We start from the raw sequence: 6,521 nt of genomic DNA, 5'->3' as shown, positions 1-6,521 counted from the left end.
TTTCTAAGTCCCAGCCATCGACCGAATACGTTCCGATGGTCTTTTCGCCCCCTCCGTTGCGGGCATGCTGAATCCACTTGTCTTCCTTGTCGCACAAGTAATGTAACCAACGTAGGGCTTTGACCGAGTATTGACGCTTGACATAGTGGGTCGTTTGAGGGCTGATGACAGCCACGGTGTTTTCAGGCATGAATCGTTGTCGATACACTAAGGAACACGCTTTGGCAATGGTGCAAGCTTCTTTCAAAGGATCGACCCCTCCGTGTTCCATGAACAGTTCTCGAAATTTTCCACAGCAACGCCGTAAAATGTCCACGTCGGAACGACAATACTTTAGCATTTCTTCCTGAAAGTCGAAGGGGTCAGAGGCATGAGCCTGGTACCAAGCGTAGAAAGCTTCTCGTTGTTCGGTACGCATGTTGTCGGGGTCGTAATAGTGAGCCTCAGGTAAATGGGGTAGAACGGCGTGTTGATTGGCTTCCGTATTGAAAAAGTGTGGAAAGTACCCTTTAGCCATTTCTGTCATTCCAAACGTTTTAGGCATTCGACTCAAAGGCATGGCCAAATAGCTCATCGAATCTTTAAACTGTACTTGTCCCACTTGCATGAAAATGATTTTGGCTCCGTTCAAAGTCACTTTAGGACGTTCGGTGCCATGTTCCGTATAGTATCTGAGAAGAAACTGTCCATCGTATCCGGAGAAATTGTGAGCCATCACCGTGGCATGACGATGACAATCTCCGTAAAGTCCGATGTCCTCTTGGCTCCACGTCTTGTCGATGGGGTCTAAGACCCATTGGGCAAAATCGGCTAAAGTGTTTGGCCCCCGAAAGATTTTTTCACGCCCTCCAGGAATCTTGCTGCAGTGAGGGCAATGACTGAAGATAGGTTCTTGAATGCACTTCTCGCACGCTCGATGAGCCACGCAGAAATTAGGAATGTGAATGCCAGTCTCTTGCATGCATTCGAAATCGAAAAAGATGAAATTGCCTTTCTTCTTGTGACCGTCCTCTTTCTCTGGTAGGGGTTGGTATTTTTGCACGTAACATTGGTGTTCCAAGTCCACGATGTGGTGACAAATGTGACATTTCTTTTTTCCTGAACATACGTGTGCCTTGGTACTATTGGTACGTATGCCTTGTCCACACGTAGAGCACAATCTCAGGAGTTGACAAGCACATTTCTGCTGTGAACCTTGCGTTTTCAGATGTTGTTGGTAACAGGTAGGGCTGACAAACGTGCGCAGACAAGTGGAACAAGGCACTGGTTCTTCGCTCAGACAGGGTGAAGAGGCCAAACATCCTGAGCATTTCGATCCACAATGCTTGTGTTGCTCTCGATTATTATAACCATGGTCACATTTCTCACAGTAATAACCGTATCCCAGGAATCCGGTGATACTGGTAATGGTATCGAAATGGTCATCGTGATGATAAACATGAATGTATTTTCCGTCCTTAAAATCTTGCCCTCGAAACAACAGAGACCCGCGCACTTCTTGAGGGTGCACTTTCAAAGTGTATCGTGGAGCTAGGGCATCTTGCAATTTTTGCATCTCAGGAATGCCACAGGGTGTGTCTTTGGACATGCCAGCTTTTCGTAACAGGAGTTCTGCTTCACTTCGTTGTTTGGCTCGGTCCGATTGTCGAATGTTCTCCCAGTCTCTTTTCCATTCTACCGTGTCGTTCTTGTTGGCATAGGTTCGTCCCACCACGATGGCACGGGCTAAACACATCTGGTCATGAGGATTGTGAATTTGGACAAGGCTACGCTTAATGCTGCGAAGGTCGTTCACCAATAACATCTTTTTGCGTCCGGTCCCTTGAGGAGGAGAGACGTGGGTCATGTCCAATGTGGCTTTTCCATCGGTGATGTCAAACTGGTCATTAGATTGTTGCACGTGTTGAATCTTGTCCATGACTTTGGAAGCGGTCAATTCTGCAGGGGTGCTAAACTCGATCCAAACAGGGGATTTCAAACCGTCGTGTTGTATGGAAAGTCTCAAGCGATCGTCTTCTTTGGGTTGACATTGTCGCTTGAGTGCAGTGAGCAGAGAATCCCACACTCCGGTGATGAACCCTTCTGCTTTCTCTAACGGTACTTCGGACTTGAAATCTTTAAACTTCACCGTGTATTTGTAAGCCGTGGTTCTAAATTTTCTAGAGGAGCGCTTTTCCGTCTCTCGAATGGAATAGTACTTTTCAGGGTTGACAAAGGGTGGTGGACTTGGTTTAGAGGGTTCGGATTCTGGTTCACTCATGTCCTCTTCAAAATCACTGGCATGAATTTGTGTCAAGATTTCAGCCCTGGTACGAGGCGATAGATCACGTTTCTGCCTCTTACTTTCTTCTTCTTTCTTCTCGAATGAATGGGATCGTTTCATCTTGAAAGCAAAAAGTCAAATGACTCAAGTTCAAACACCATGAACTACTTTATAGTCATAGCAGACCAGCGTATATAAAAGGGTGTGTGTCTTGTCCTTTCACTATTCATTTCACTCTCAAGCCGAGCACAACGATGGAAGAGACTAACCAGATGGAACGTTTCGTCAGAGCTTTGCGAGGGGTCATTAGAAAATTCTCTTCAGACCATCCTACGGACTACTCTCCTTCCTTTCGAGATAAAAGTCAAGATACTTGCTATATCTGTCAGAAGAAAGGGCATTGGTCTTCAGAGTGTCCAGACCGTCAAAAAACAGGAGCTAAAAAAGACAAAAGTAAAGATACCTGTTATTATTGTAAAGAAAAAGGACATTGGTCTCCAGATTGCCCAAAAAAGAAACAAGAGGAGTCAGAAGAAAAGAAGGATTCTTCAGAAGAAGAGAGGGATTCTTCAGAGGAAGAAAGCAGACAGGTGAAGAAAAAGAAACAGGAGACGAAAAAAAGAAGGGAAGAAAGCGAGGAGGAAGAAGAGGAAAAGAGTGTGACGGTGAAGAAATTCAAAAAACAGAGAGACTAAACAAGGAGAAAAGAAGAAATCAATGAACTTTTTATTAAAGTGTTGTGTTGTGAATTGTGAATTGGATTGTAAAAAATGGAGAAAAGAATAAATGAATGATATAAGGTAAGAGTCTTTGAGTTTTGATTTTAAAATAAGAAGCTACACTCACGCACTCATACACAGGCACGTACTATAAGGGTAAAAATGGGTGGGGTTTATTTTTTTTTTGAGTTATTGGCAAATTGAAATTGTATTTCTTTTCTAGAGTATTGGGTGGCCCTGAAAAGGGCCTTTTTTCTTCATGGTGAAAGGGTGAGTTTAAGCAATCAACTTTAACTGCCTTATGCCTTTGCCACGGCCAAGGCCTACTTCTGGACTGCGTAATGTTGATGATGATTGGGTTGAAATCACTAAGGGTGGTACGGTAGGCTTAGTCACAGGGTTAACGTGTTTAGCTCGGGAAGGTCGTATTCTCTTCGGTCGTGATAAAGAAGTCTGATACATTTGTTTCAGACTTCTTAACTCCGCTAAAATGTCCAACAGTACCGTGGCCGTTTCATTTTCACCCTCTTGTTTCTTTGCTGCTACTTCTTCTTGTTGTTGCTGCTGTTGTTTTTTTCTTACCTCTTCTTCTTGTTGCTGTTGCTGTAGGAGAAAAGCTTGTTCCGCTTCCTTTTGTCGTTGCATAAATTTCTCCAATTCTTCTTTCTGTCTCTGTCTAAAATTCTCCACTTGCGGTAATGAAGAAGGTAACGAAGGTTCCGGAACAAATTCTTGCGAGGAGAGAAAATCCACAAAATCCCAATTCACTTCTTCTGAAAGTAAGTCCGAGTTCCCTTGGGCAGTCTCCCCTGCTGGTGCAGCCCAATGGATCGTTTTCTGAGTTTCCGTCATGTTGAATCACTGTCGCATAGATTGACTGCACACAAGCGTTAGCGAATCTATATTGACTACGTGACGTCACAGACTGCTCTCTTCGGATTGGATGCGGGCTGACTGAATTCTGTAACGCGTGTTCGGATTGGTGAATGAACTCAATCCGTTTCAATCCCTCCTGTCCCTATAAATAAGCGCCGTTCAGTGCATTGATTCACCTATTCTCGTCGCTTCAAGATGTGGACTACAGTTGAGTCATCCACCCTTGTGTCTTCCATGATGTTTCGGACAGACTTGCTTATGTATGTCCGATCGAAGTGGACCGTTGTCCACAGGACAAACACCAGCCTGTGGATACGTAGGATCTACGTGGAAAGACAAGGATGCCTGAAAAGAGTGCTGATGTACGGACCAACAGTAAGACGCAGCCTAAGGAGAAGAAGAAGACCAATGCGGTGCCATTTATATTTATGAATACATTAACATAAACCCAAAGGCCCTTTTCAGGGCCAGCCATATTTCTCGAAAAGAGATAGTCTTTGAATTGCCTACCCCTTTTTTTATTTTATTTAAAAAAAAATAGAGACCCTCCCTGTTTCAATTTTACATAGACCCTATACAGTCCCAAGGGTTTATGTCCATGTTAAATTTACATAGACCCTATATTGTCCCAGGGTTTTTGGCCATGTTAATTCCCATAGACCCTATATGTTCCCACGATTTTTCTCCATGTTAAATTTACATAGACCCTATATGTTCCCAAGGGGGTCTGTAATGATAAATCCCATAGACCCTATAAGATCCCCATTAACTACTATTGTTTAATAATTGATTATTAATTACCAGCTCCTAAAGATAGTTTACTTTTCATCGCAGATCTTACCAACCAATTAGCTAATGATTCTCTGATATTTTTTTTTTTTTTTTATGGAATTTAACGAATGAATCAACTTCACATCTGCAATATGTCTATCTTGTAGGTTTTTGCTTTTATACGCTACATCATGAGCGTGACATGCTTGATCAATATCGTTTATAGGATATTCACCACAATATCGTTTATAGGATATTCACCAGGTTTTGGTTGATCTTGGTTATCAAGTCAGATATCAAGCGGGGTACCAGGACCACAATACTTATATCCTGGAAGATGTTTTTCTCCAGGGTATTTAGCCCAAGGAGTTCCTGGAAATTTTGACATTAATGTAGCAATTTCACCACTGTCTTTATGTTGAATTCTGGATAAAAACGGGGAAAAAATTCTGTTACAAATTGCACATCTTCCACCATATGCTATTCTTTTATTTTTTGTTGTAACAGTGGATAAATGAGTGGTTGGAGTTTTAACTCTACAACGTAAACAATATAGATTCATATATATATTTATAATATGGATGTAATTGATTTCTCAGCGACACGAAAGCAAGAGCCGGTCAAACATCATCTTGCTACGAAAAAAATAGGTGGCGACACAGCTTGTAATAACTTATTTAATGCTATTTCTGTATTACTTACGCATTCTGTATTTCTTCCGCCGTCTCCAATTTCCTACCCTGGCATCGGCTATTAGACGATGTATGTTGCCTCTGCTGGTGTCGTGTGCGGGGTATCATGGGCATCATGGGCCAATGTATCGGGCTAGGAAAGTGAGCTCTTTGGGACTGACTGTTTATTATATTTAGGAGACATCAGGAACGGCCTTAGCAAACGCGGGGCACGATTGCGATCATTTTGGTGGATTAACGCACGGGGCCCCTTGTAAGCTCGTCATTTGGAAATAAGCTTTTAAACAAGTTTTATTTGATATTGAACATAAAATTTTCTTCCATCGCTTTAAAATTACTTTCTCACAATAGACATATTCTTTTAAATTATTAACGTGCGGGGCCCCTGTGAGCGCGGAGCCAGATTGGGCCAAATTGGTCCAATCGCCCGCCCTAAGGCATAGCCCTTGCGACGATAAATGAATGTGTACACTCACATTTCTGAAAATATTTAGCCTTAAGTTGCTTCTCATATCACATATTATAGTATAGTATAATAAAACAAAGTAAAGCAATGGAATAAGAAACAAACAAAGCAACAAATCAGTTTTTTAAGAGCTGAAATTCTCAATGCTGTATTACCCCATCACTGAAATGGTCGCGACCTACTAAAAATTCTTTCATACTTCCGTCCGTTACAATTACGAAAGTAGGTAACTAGTAGTAGTGTAACGTACTTTCAATTGTAACGGAAGAAGTATGGTAATTTTTTATTACATAAAAATGGAAATATAGAAAACATAGGCAACATATTTAACAATCGAAATGTTGCCAGCTATATAGACAATAATGATATGTCTACAACAATGTACCGTACAGTGTTTGAATCTGATTGTACTCAGCTAGGATAAAATTCCTTCTAGTGATTTATCAAGTAGACACCGTTTCAGATCGCCATTATGTACCCTTCCCTTCCGGAGAAGTATCATTTGTGAAAAGTTAGCTATAATGACACTATAATGCTTACTTCATTATTGAATTAATTTGCTTAGTAATTGTTTTGGTAAGTCCTAATGGTTTATACTCATTTTGTTTATATAAAGCATGAAGATGTCCCGTTTTTAGGATCCTAGCTGCAAGGAATGAACACCACCCATTTTTCGATGTTTCATATAACTCTATACATGTAGCCCGAAAGGAATTGCTTGTACATTTGACATT

The 6,521-nt window shown here is 41.5% G+C and overlaps 1 protein-coding gene across 1 annotated transcript in view; it reads left to right on the top strand.

Annotated features, from left to right (window-relative positions):
* Positions 1-6,247: 6,247 nt before the first annotated feature.
* The window catches only part of LOC149796740 (cytoplasmic FMR1-interacting protein 1 homolog), a 123,931-nt gene continuing 123,657 nt past the window's right edge, over positions 6,248-6,521 (top strand). Inside the window, exon 1 of the mRNA XM_089961388.1 lies at positions 6,248-6,363. The gene's annotated coding sequence lies outside the window, so the exon portion shown is untranslated. The remainder of the gene's footprint in view (positions 6,364-6,521) is intronic.

This window comes from Sinohyriopsis cumingii, chromosome 6 (genome assembly GCF_028554795.1).
Source record: "Sinohyriopsis cumingii isolate HCF-2022 chromosome 6, ASM2855479v2, whole genome shotgun sequence".
NCBI lineage: Eukaryota > Metazoa > Mollusca > Bivalvia > Unionida > Unionidae > Sinohyriopsis > Sinohyriopsis cumingii.
The sequence above is the reverse complement of the archived record's forward strand: the minus strand, read 5'-3'. Positions and strand labels throughout refer to the sequence as shown.